At 37.9% G+C, this 12,380-nt stretch overlaps 1 protein-coding gene across 1 annotated transcript in view; it reads right to left on the reverse strand.

The window, feature by feature from the left end:
• MS3_00003547 (uncharacterized protein) overlaps positions 1-12,171 on the reverse strand; it is a 62,015-nt gene extending 49,844 nt beyond the window's left edge. Inside the window, exon 1 of the mRNA XM_051211371.1 lies at positions 12,071-12,171. The gene's annotated coding sequence lies outside the window, so the exon portion shown is untranslated. The remainder of the gene's footprint in view (positions 1-12,070) is intronic.
• Between the last annotated feature and the right edge of the window lie 209 nt (positions 12,172-12,380).

Genomic DNA, 12,380 nt, shown 5'->3' on the forward strand with positions numbered 1-12,380 from the left:
AAACGGCTCCGTAAGAACTCGAAAAGATAGGAACATACGTCGTTGCCTTTTTTGTCACTTTTGCCTACGTTCCCACTAATAAATATCATTCTAACTTACAGTTTGTAATCTATTTCATCTAATCTCATACTTGTGGATGTTTTTTTTTACATGATTTAGGTCATTTCTTATTCTGTTTATCAATTTCTAAAATGATATGGACATGAATGTTTATGCTTGTTCTTTGTGAATGTGCATTTTAATTACGAACAAGATTTGTTTCTTAATAATCTGTACGGTTGATTGGTTGAAGAAGAAAGTAGTTAAAAAGCTAGATCATTGCCTTCTGTTCCATTTATCTCTGGAACTTTCATTCAGCTATGGAATATTGATTTTTTTTATAGAAAAAAAGACGAAACCACTCTTGATTCCAGTCCATTATAACATTTTCAATAGTTTTTAACTGGTATTATTGATTATTTCTTTTTCCATACCAGACAAATGACATTTTCAATTTCTATGCATCATTTCCTTGACAAAAACAGGCTTTCACAATCTCATTAGGCAGAATGGTAAAAGTTTTCTTAATAAGTAACTATTCATTTATATAACTTCTTTTACGTTGGTTAATTATGGGTTCTAAAATTAAGTTTCTAGGGTGAAATTATTAACCTTAACTATTGATGTAAAACATGTGTTAGTTTAAACGTTTCCTATTTATTGATTCATTTTTATTTATTTATCTAAATACGTAAACATTGGTACAAGGAGGCACCAAATAGATATGCGCCACCTAAATCATTTGATTTATGTGAGGGCTGGGACACTACCCGGGTGCCCAAACCGAAGCAGGTGGTTTTCTTAGGGGGCCACATCCGGAGCCTTCGACCTGAAGGTCTGATCCACAAGGCAGTGGAGCAATGTAAGAAGATGTAGTCCCATGATAGTCAGTGACCAACAATTGGTTCATACGCCATTTTCCCCTCAGGATTCCGGAGCTCATGTTCACCATTAGTTTGGAATCAGGGTTTTCCAACTCCCGTAGGTGGACTCTCCGTGTCCATCAACCCGGTTAGGGCGCCGGACATTCTCTTTTTGTCCTCTCGATTTCGTAAACAACACCACCGCCACGAGAAGGCAGTGAGTAAGACTTCCCTGGCAGTGGTTGTATGCAGGTAGCCACTCGAGAGCATTTTGAGAGGGAGAGTTGACTGTCCTCACTTTCGGCCGTACCAGGGCATTTGGGGGTATTGATTCATTCCCCTTAGCATAGCATATAAATAAAACCGACCAGTTTTGGAGGGTAATACAAGAAAAGCTTACTGTACAAAAATGTCAATGAGTTCAATGTTTGTTGTCGTTGAAATGGATCATGAATGAGTGCCACTGAGAAAATTAGAGAATGTATAAAGCATGAAATCTGTATAGTATTAATTCATTTCTAGTTTTATTAATTTCTTCAAACTCCAGCAATTATTTAATTCGAAAAATATATTTGAAATAAGTACTTATTTTAAAAATGTATCAAATAATATTCTCCCATTTAGGATAGAAAAGATGACATGTAGCTAGTAGTGGAATCCGGGTTTATTTATTTATTTATTTGAACACATGAATATTGGTACAAGAGAGCGCCAGTATATATGCGCCACACAAAACAATGAGAATTCGAAGAGAAGTAGAAAAAAAAACTAAGGAGCGCAAAGGAAAAAGAGAACAATGACGAAGAGATTGGAGTAAGGTAGTGTGGTAGTAACGACGGAACGAAAAGGTACAATCAGAAGAAATCTTTCAGGTAGAGACACAACCACTTTTTTATGAAGAAAGTAAAAGAAGGTTACAGCAGGATCGCCACTGGCTTCTATTCTGAGCCATATCTGATAACGTCTCTAGCCACTGTGTAGCACCATCTCTCAGACCCCAACCAGGGAGTCGTGAAGGACCAACACAAGCCAGTCCTTTGCAGCTTTCTTTCATACCACGACACCATGTCATGCACTGACCACCTCTCCGCTTCTTCCAACCAGTCCCAGAGTCGGCAAATAATGCACGACGTGGAATTCTCTGGGACGACATTCGGAGAACATGTCTAAGCCACCGAAGTCGGTGTTTCAAGATGGTGACACCAATTGAATTATCATCTCTGTGCCCGAACACACGATGCCGAACCTCTGCATTACTGACATGGTGTTGCCACTGAATGTCAGCAATCCTTCGGAGACAGCGATGATCGAACACAGAGAGTCGTCTAACGTCCTCAACTCGGAGAGACCAGGTTTCACAAGCATAGAGCAAAACTGCTCTCACCGACGCGTTGTAGATCCGACCTTTCACAGCCAGACTAACATCACGAAGGCGCCAAAGGTGGCCCAGATTGGCATAAGCCGCTCTGGCTTTCACTATTCGTGCATTGATCTCATCACTCACACCCCCACCAGCACTTATGCAGCTACCCAGATACACGAACTTCTCAACTACGTCTATCTGCTCACCATCCAGGGTGAGTACAGGATTAGAATCCTGCCAGTCTTGTAGAAGTACTTTGCACTTCGAAGGTGCAAAGTACATTCCATACCTACGGACACTGATTGCCAACTGATTAAGTGCGGATTGCATGCCTTGGGCATTATCGCACAGTAAGACAATATCGTCCGCATACTCAAGGTCGAGAAGTCTTTCTCCATGCAACAGATCCACACCACCATTACTTACATTCATCAGAGCTGTTTCCAGAATGTCATCGATGGCAAAGTTGAAGAGGAATGGTGAGATTGGGCAACCCTGCCTAACCCCACTGCTCGAATGGAACAATGGAGAGAGGTGGTTGTATGCCCTCACTCTGCCTGAGGTGTTTGTATATAGGGCTTTTAGGATGTTAATAAACTTCTCAGGCACACCCTTCTTCAATAGACAATCCCAGAGAACAGTCCTGTCCAACGAATCGAAGGCAGCCCTGATGTCAAGAAACACTACGATTGTTGGTCTTTGAAAAGTATGGCGGTGTTCTAACATTTGGCGGAGGGTGAAGATATGATCAATACATCCTCGACCAGAACGAAACCCAGCCTGCTCCTCGCGAGTCAATCTTTCTCGGGTTTTGAACAACCTACGAAGAATGACGGAAGCCAATAGCTTGGACGCAATCGGAAGTAGACTTATCCCCCGATAGTTGTTGCAGGAACGACGTGAACCCTTTTAAAGATAGGGACAACTATCGACTCATTCCATGACGTTGGTACACTCTCTAGTTCCCAAACCTTTGTAAACAACGTCGTCAATTCCTTAGTCAAAAAGTCACCACCATCTTTAAAAAGAGCCGGAGGTACGTCATCTGGGCCAGGTGATTTGTAACGCTTCAAGAGTTGGAGTTCCTTGCGGACTTCCTCCTCATTTGGTGGATCATTCGTCACCGGCCATGGAGGGCAGGATAGTCTGACCGATGTTGCCGGAGCAGCAGGCCAGTTGAACTGCCCTTCGAAAAATTCTGCCCATCGTCCAAGACGTCGATGGATGTTAGTGATTGGCATCCCATCATCCTCTCAGATTGTTTCACTCACACCAGACTTCTTGCTGCCAGTGGCTCGGATGAGCTGGAAGAGCTTCCGGTAGTTACCAGATGCAGCTGCTGCTTCCAACTCATTAGCACGCTTCGACCACCAGGCTTCTCGGTCCTTACGCAAGCTTTGCCCAATTTCCTTACGTAACATCCTTCGTTTATGGTCAAACTCACGGTCACCCGGAGTAGACCGACGGGCTTCAATGAGTTGTAAGGAACCAGAAGAAACCCAGTGCTTAAAAGCGGGACGTTTCGCAAACCCACAACTGACTTCCCGCCATTTTCATGGCGTCATGCAATTGCAACCAATGCTCGTCTATACTTTTCGGTGGAGTGGTAGCTAGCCTAGAGGCTAGCTCGGTTCGATACTTACTTGCAACAGAAGTTGCAACCAGCTTGCTAACATCAATCTTTTGGTGGTGGTCACTTCGTTGGCCACTGAAAAGTAAGGCAAGATTGGCGCAGACCAAGGCATGGTCAGAGTCCAGATAGGTACTCCAAAAGGAGCGGCAGTCTTGTACACAACCACGCCAGCGGTAGCTGATCGCGATGTGATCAATCTGAGTCCAGGCTTGAGATGCAGAGGGAGGACGCCAGGTGGCACATCGGCGATGACTGTGCCGAAAGTTAGTGCTAGCCAGAAACAGGTTGTGGTCTGTGCGAAGTTGCAGTAGACGGTCCCCGTTATCTGACCTGCGACCAACGAGTCCCCATCGGCCACCTAAACGACTCTCTTCTGTGCCTAGACGCCCGACCTGGGCATTCAAGTCTCCGGCTAGTACTACAATATCTGTCAAACGCACTTTCTGGAGAAGAACTGATAACTGGTGGTAAAACTCATCCTTGATTGCATCCGGGCTGCAATCTGTCGGGGCATAGGCGGAGATGACGAAAAGACATCGTTTCTCACGCCGATTTCTTCTCACTTTGATGGAACTTTCTAATCTAACAGCACATAACCGACTGTTAATGGGGATCCAATCGACCAGTGCTGCCTCAGCTCTAGCGCTTAGTGCGACACCAACGCCAGCAAGACCAGACGAAGATGCCACAGGGTCCCCGGATAAGCGCACGTAAAACAAGCTTTTCGAAGCGACAGATGGAGATCGAATTTGTAGTACTTCGCCAGAGTCTTGAATACGGGTCTCAGATAGACAACAAACATCAATATTAAGACTTTCCAAAGACATAGCCAGCCCTATCTGTTGTCCGACCTGCATAAATGTGCGAACGTTGAAGGCAGCCAGTTTGAATGGTGCACGTGGTTTCAGAAAAACTGCTTCAGTCCTCGTATTCGGTGGTAACATACAATTTTCAACCGGACAGTGACTCGAGAACGTTTAGATACAGTCGAATTTCCACCAAAGACGAGCCGCTGTATAAGTATAAAAGAGGGTGAATAATGTGGAAAATAATAATAATAATAATAATAATAATAATAATAGTAATAGTAATAATAATAATAATAATTACAATAATAGTAGTAGTAATAATAATAGTATTAATAATGACAAGAATTGTAATGATAATAATCTGAATCAATTGTTTGTTTTTCAAAGCGAGAAAGGTAATTTCCATAGGCATAAAGAGTTCATCAATTTGTGTGTGGGCTGTGATACTGCCCGGGTGCCCAAACGGAAGCAGGTGGTTTTCTTAGGGGCCACTCCCCGAGCCTTTGACCTAAAGGTCTAACCCACAAGGCAGTGGAGCATCGTAAGGAGATGCAGTCCCATGGTAGCCGGTGACCAACGATTGGTTCATACGCCATTTGTTCCCGCAGGATACTGGAGCCCATGTGCACCATTGATTTGGAATCCGGTTAAAGCGCCGGACAGTCGCTTTTCGTCCTCTCATTTTCGTAAACAACAGTAGTGCCACGAGAAGGCAATGAGTAGGACTTCCCTGGCAGAGGCTATATACGCGTGGCCATGTGAGAGCATTTCGAGAGGGAGAGCGGACTCTCCCCACTCTCGGCCGTACCAGGGCATTCAGGGGGCTGGAATCCGGGACTCAGGTTCCATTCTATTTGGAACTCGTCAGTCGGATGTACCTGCATCCCGGAGTTGATAATCACTTCGAGATTCAAACCTAATACTGTTCGTTTCAAATACCATCTCATTATTCACTTAGCTACCGAATCCGGAAAACCAGTCACTTTTGCGACTCACTTAGTCATTTAGTTGACAACATATACATGCCTAACTTCTTTTACTCATCTAACGACAAAATAATGACCAATACACTCATGAACGGATAAAGGTTAAAATGACCAGTCAATCACTAAAGCGTTGTAAGATACTACTAGAGATACCTATGATGATGTTGAATCCAATACAAACTAAGTTTGCTCTAATAAATTTAGATTGTGGTCATCAGTAGTATATAGGATCCCCGTTCCATTTCATTTGTGACTCGTTAGTCGAATGTAACTGGATCACCATATTAATACTCAAACGCAATGTTTTTCCTTTCAAGTCCTCAATGTGCTATCCACTGAACTACTGAGTTCAAACAGTCAATGAATTACCCAACAAGTTTTTATTTTTAAGGGTTTTTAATTTTCCGTTGCTTATATTGAGAGTTTCAAATGATCAGTTTATAGTGACATATACACAATCTAAGCGGATTGCCTCAATATTCCCATTTAGTCACAAGTTTCAACTAGCCGAAAAAAATTCAAATCCTTACAAGTAAGTTTAACATAATCTAAAATTAATAACAATCATTTTACTAGTGATGGAAACTCTTCAGATATTATCAAACTTTAGATCTTTAAATTTAGCTCATAATTCGGAAGTCAATCGCTCTGGAAACATATCCGGTGAGACTATAATTTATGAACGATCTTTGAGCGACACTAAACTGACCTTGAGTGTCTACCTGATAACTATGACCAAATGATGATTATAAATTAGTGTGAAGAATTCGAATTATGATTTAAACTGGATGGTTAAAGTTAGGAATTACTTTTAGAACTTTCATCATGAACTGACATCAGTTATAATCCCAAAACTCTATCAAGCCAAATGAATAAGTGAATTTCGCGCCAAAATCTGAGACCTGTTATCTTATATCTGATTAGTTTATCCATAAATTATAGTTTCACGACATATCCATGTTGGAAAAATTTGTTCATAAAAATACCAAAAAAACAGAAACATAATTGGTCGATAAAACTAAGAACAAACAATCACATATAAAACTTCACAAATAAAAAATGATAAACGATGTTTTTTTTAATTTTAATAAATAAACATCCCCTAATGAGTGAACTGAACTACTTGGAAGAATCTCATGAGGTGTGGGATCGTGGACGCGCACTGCTGAGGAGTCCCATACTGGGATGAAACCGCCTTATAGTGCTTCCAAGTTTTCCATGGTGGTCTAGCTTCAATTGACTCATGATTCCAATTAGTGAAATCTCTAAAAATCTCCACAAAACCCCTTCTAAGAAAACGATTTGTTAAAATATATAGAAAATCTTTTAGATGTCAAAAATTGAGTGAAATTTAAAAGAGAAACAAAGAAAGAAGGAAGGAAAAAACAATAAAATATATAAACAACAATAACTAAATATATCATTTTGTTTTCTATTCGTGATTAAACAATGTAAATTGTGTAAACATAGAATATTTCATAAATATTAACTGTTTATATGAAGAGTAGAAAAAAATTGATTAAAGAAACTATGGATTAAGTTCTTAAATTTCAACTAATTAAATAAATTCATTGGCCATTGGACTTTTCACTAGAACTTCTAGAATTACCTCTTGAAGTTGATCACTAATGAGTACATGCTAACTAGTTTTGAGAGATTATTCTCGAAGTCTTAGTGATAATCATTGACCGGTGGAGTTCAACTGGCAGTTATCCACCGAAGACAGTGGAAGGTGGTCGTGAAATATCGTGGACTGGCTGAAGTTAGGCGTTCACACATGAGATCGAAGGTCCTGAATTTGAATCCTGTGTGTGGGATTGTGGATGCGCACTGACAAGAAGTCCCATACTGTGACGAAACAGCCGTTCAGTACTCTCAGGTTTCTAATGGTGATCTAGCTTAAATCGACTTATTAATTTGACGTTTTTTAAATAAATAATAATCTCGATGGCTGAGTAATCATATACCGACATGAGACAATGGGTCTTAAGTGTGTTTGAGCTTTACTACTTTAAGCTAGGCTGCCTCGCTTAATACCCTATCCCACATGTATATAACAAAGTGTATGCTGTTATGTCGGAGCTGAAGGTTTTGTGTAAAACTGGAGGTTTACTACGAATATTGCTGATGGTTTGGCATCATTATGACAGATTTCTTTGATAACTTATATTCATAACTGGTTTGCTAGATAACCGTGTCATTGATATTGATGACTGATTTCTAGAATTCTTAAGGGCTATTGTCACTGGTACCTCGTAATCCGTGTCTTTATTGCTAATTTAACAGTTATTTAAGCGTGGTAGTTCAAAATTTATCTGTTCATGCTGTGCATAATTGATGGACGCAATCAGTGATCGGAAATAGTATATAATGCGAATGGTCTGCCAAGGTGCTGGCTACTCGTATGGTTACGCCACAGAATTGAGTTTTGCTGTTCGGGTCGTAGTATAAAAGTCTGTACAGTGTCTGGTCCCCTTGAGAACTAATTTTATAACTAACCTCTTGCTGTGTCTATTTTTATATAATTGTATTGTTAAGTCGTAAGTTACCTTTTTCAAGAAATCAATTCATTTATTAGTATGTAAAATCCTCAAATATCCGTCAGTACAATTAAGTTAGTAAGTTACTTTTAAAGTATAAAAAACAAATTTGCGTCATTGATGTATGAATTAAAATACTCACTGTATAGATCTGAATAATTTAGTTTCCATGTAATATACATTTTATTTCTGTCATTCATCATATGAATGACTGATATACTGACACTATACACAATTTTAGATTGTCCATAATTTAGGTCATACCCGAGAAATTTTGTATAATTCTCATTAACAACTTTCTTTACTCTCAGAATAAGCGGCAGTTAGTAGTTTTACATTGAACAATAACATATCATAAACAATTTGTGGTAGAAAAAAACAGTCTTGAAAGGCTTTGTAATAAATTGTCATCAAGTGGTAAACTATAAATAACCAAGTGTTACTAGATAGATAATTTGTTCTTTATTACAATTCTTCTGTAACGCGAATCTTTGACCAAGATGATATAAAACCCGTGATTTTTAGGTAAAATAGTACAACAATCATGACATTTTAATAATCATTTACCTAGTAATGATCAGCTTGAAGATACATTTTCATAAGTTTTACTTGAAAGCTGTTTCAAATCATAACATAGAATGATATTGAATATAAATTATCCTCTATAGTAAAGTGACTTTAGTTGAAATAATTCATTGATAATTGAATTCCAAATCAAGTATTTAAAAGAATTATTCACACCATGAGAATTATGCATTATAAAGAAGATCTTTTGTGAATGTTCTTAATGTTCCTTAAGTCCTAATGGTTCAACACTTATTATGTTAGTATAACATAAAAATTATTTTCAAATAAATTCTTATCACAATCAATTTACATATTGCCAAAACGTGTCATCAGTGCTTGAAGTCAATAAATTCTAGTCTGAGCCATATTAGTAGACGCAGACTACTTGATTGGCGTCGGCGTGACTATCGTAACCAATGATTGGAGACTCGGATTGATATGGCTCAGAATCGATCACAATCGCGTCAGTATATGCACTCACTATCTTTCCTTAAACTACGAGACTAAAATTGCTTCATATCTTTCTTTCTACCAACTAATTCTTTCTTCCTGTACTATATCCTTATATGCAATCTTTCTTTTACATATTACTACCACTGCATTAACTACTTCTATGAATCCGGTGTTCATCTTGTTGTGCTAATGAGTTATGGCATATGTGCTTGGTCGTACTTTGTAACTGACTGACTGATTTCTCAGATGTTTTAAGAACATTAAATACTCATCTTTAATTTATAATTATAATGGGAAAAAGTAAAACATCCATTTGTGTTGATTTATGAATTACAGCATTAAATAAATATGCCAAAAACAAAAAGTTGAATCAACGATTAAATGTTACTCTTATGACAAAGAAAACAACAACAACAAAGAAAAACAAGAAACAGAACAAGTTGTACTTGTAACCGGTAACTGAACCCTATCAAACTATTAAAAAAAAAAAAGTATGTTCTATATGCTTATAAAGATTTATCGATTTCTTAATTCACCTCATATATATCTATGCCAATATAAATTGCCTAGTTTAGATTTAGATAGATTTATAACCAAATAATAAAATAACAATAACTTAAACAAGCAGAATTCCATTCAATTTATACAAGCTTAACAAATAAATTGGGTCATTCTTGTTAAAGGCTAAAGTGTAAATTTAATCTTTTCTACTCTCAACTAAAATGTAAATAAGCAATTTGAATGGAAAACTTTCTCATTACTAATACTAAAACAAGTGAAGATTTCCTTATAACTTGCCCGATTTTTTTTTTCAAAGAATAAATCCAAGTGGATAGCTGAAACTTGATTATAATTTATAAAATACCTAATGAATAAATTAAAGCTCTATTCAGTATAGTTCCTAATCCTTCAAGATATCATTGGTGGTCCGAATTGTTTATTGGTAACATTTCAAAATACAAAGCTGGATGATCTGGGTTTGGCTCCCAGCGTGAATATCACTTCCCTTAAGACTTCATATATTGTTTGTTTATGAGTATCAACTATTATAAACCCTAGGTCAGATAGAGCTTCCTAAATACCACCGTTAACCACCTAACATCTAAACATCTTACATATGATCTTGAGTCACTTAGATTGATGATAAATGTTACATCTTGATCAACAGCATTCGATCGACCCTAAACAACTAGATAAACATGTCATTGGTAACTACACAGCGATTAAGAAGTTCCAAACTAATATATTTTTAAAAAAAGAAAGCTAGTGAAAACTATGATATAGTATCAAAACTTACAGTTAAATTCATCTCAATTTAAAGTTAGACAATGCAACGGAGTAAATCGAAATAAAATTTATAAAATATGATTCATATTATTAAAAAAATAAGCATAGACTAACTACTCATACTCTATTATCATTAACCGCATTCATAGTAAACTATGACATATCATATGATATAAAAACTCGTGAGACAGAATCATGGGTGCACGCTGCTGAAGAGTCCCACAATAGGACGAAACGACCGTCTAGTGTTTTCAGATTTTCCATGGTGGTCTAGCTTCAATTGACTCAATCTTAACTATTAAACTACATTATAGTTTTATTAAAGAGGTTAGACAATTAATATTGAGTGCATAATAACAATAATTAAAAATGTCTTTAAAATCTAATTGGCTAATAATATCAATTCATTGAATTGCCCCCAAATGCCCTGGTATGGCCGAGAGTGGGAAGAGTCCGCTCTCCCTCTAAAGATGCTCTCACTTGGCCACGCGTACATAGCCTCTTCCAGGGAAGCCCTACTCACTGACTTCTCGTGGTGGGGTTGTTGTTTATGAAATTGAGAGGACGAAAAGCGAATGTCCGGCGCTCTAACCGGGTTGGTAGACACGGAAAGTCCATATAGGGGAGTTGGAAAACTCTGATTCCAAACCAATGGTGAACATAGGCTCCAGTATCCTGTAGGAACAAATGGCGTATGAACCAAATGTTGGTCACCGATTACCATGAGACTACATCTCCTTACGACGCTCCACTGCCCTGTGGATCAGACTTATAGGCCGAAGGCTCCGGATGTGGCACCCTAAGAACACCACCTGCTTCGGTTTGGACACCCGGCTAGTATCGCAGCCCTCACATATATCAAATTAGATTTGTGTGGCGCATATCTATTTGGTGCCTCGTACCAATATCTATGTGTTAAAACAAAAATTTAAAAAAATCAAATCCAGAATCTTCGATCTCTCGTGCGAACGTTCAATCTCTAGACTATTGAGCCGGCATCCAATGGTATTAATGGGTAACCTCAACCAATCCACGAGATTGCAAAACCATCTTCCATTGCACTGAAGTAGATACCTGCCTCTAACCGATACGGATTAGCTCCACTGGTCATGGCTTCTCACTAGAACTCCGAGAATTCCCTCACGAAACTAATCACTAGTGAGCACATGATAATTACCAGTATAGGGTTGTGGAGATTATTAAGTTTTTGATTAAGATCATGAAACGATAGATGTTAGACCACTATTAAAAACCTGGAAGCACGGAATGGCCGTTTCGTCCTAGTATAGGATTCCTCAGCACTTCATATCCATGATCCCACCTATAGGATCCGAACCCAAGACATTCAGTTTGGCACGTGAACACTTAACCTCTTAATTTCATTCCCTTTATGCTAAGACTAATAGTACTAATATGAATATTTGTAAACCTAACAGAATTTATTTAAAACTCTAATACAGATAAACTTTAATGTAATATTTATAGGTTACTTATATATAGAAATAAAATAAATGATAATGAATTACTTACCATATAGATTTTCATTCATAAATCAATGTCAAACAATGTAATAATGTGTAATAGTTTATAAACAATCTGTTTCAAATAATTCCTTATACACAATCATTAACAAGGCAATAATACGATTGGATAAGTCATATAGTTTTGAAAACAAAAACCCTAACCAATCAAATCGATCTACGTTGCTAACCAATAGCTTTTGTTCATAATGAAGGTTACAATAGCCTTGAATAATTAGTTACCTTCAGATTGATATAATTTAACTATAAAATTATCAATCTATAGAAGAACAAATCAAATGTCTTTAGAATTTAAATTG

This window comes from Schistosoma haematobium, chromosome 1, assembly GCF_000699445.3.
Source record: "Schistosoma haematobium chromosome 1, whole genome shotgun sequence".
NCBI lineage: Eukaryota > Metazoa > Platyhelminthes > Trematoda > Strigeidida > Schistosomatidae > Schistosoma > Schistosoma haematobium.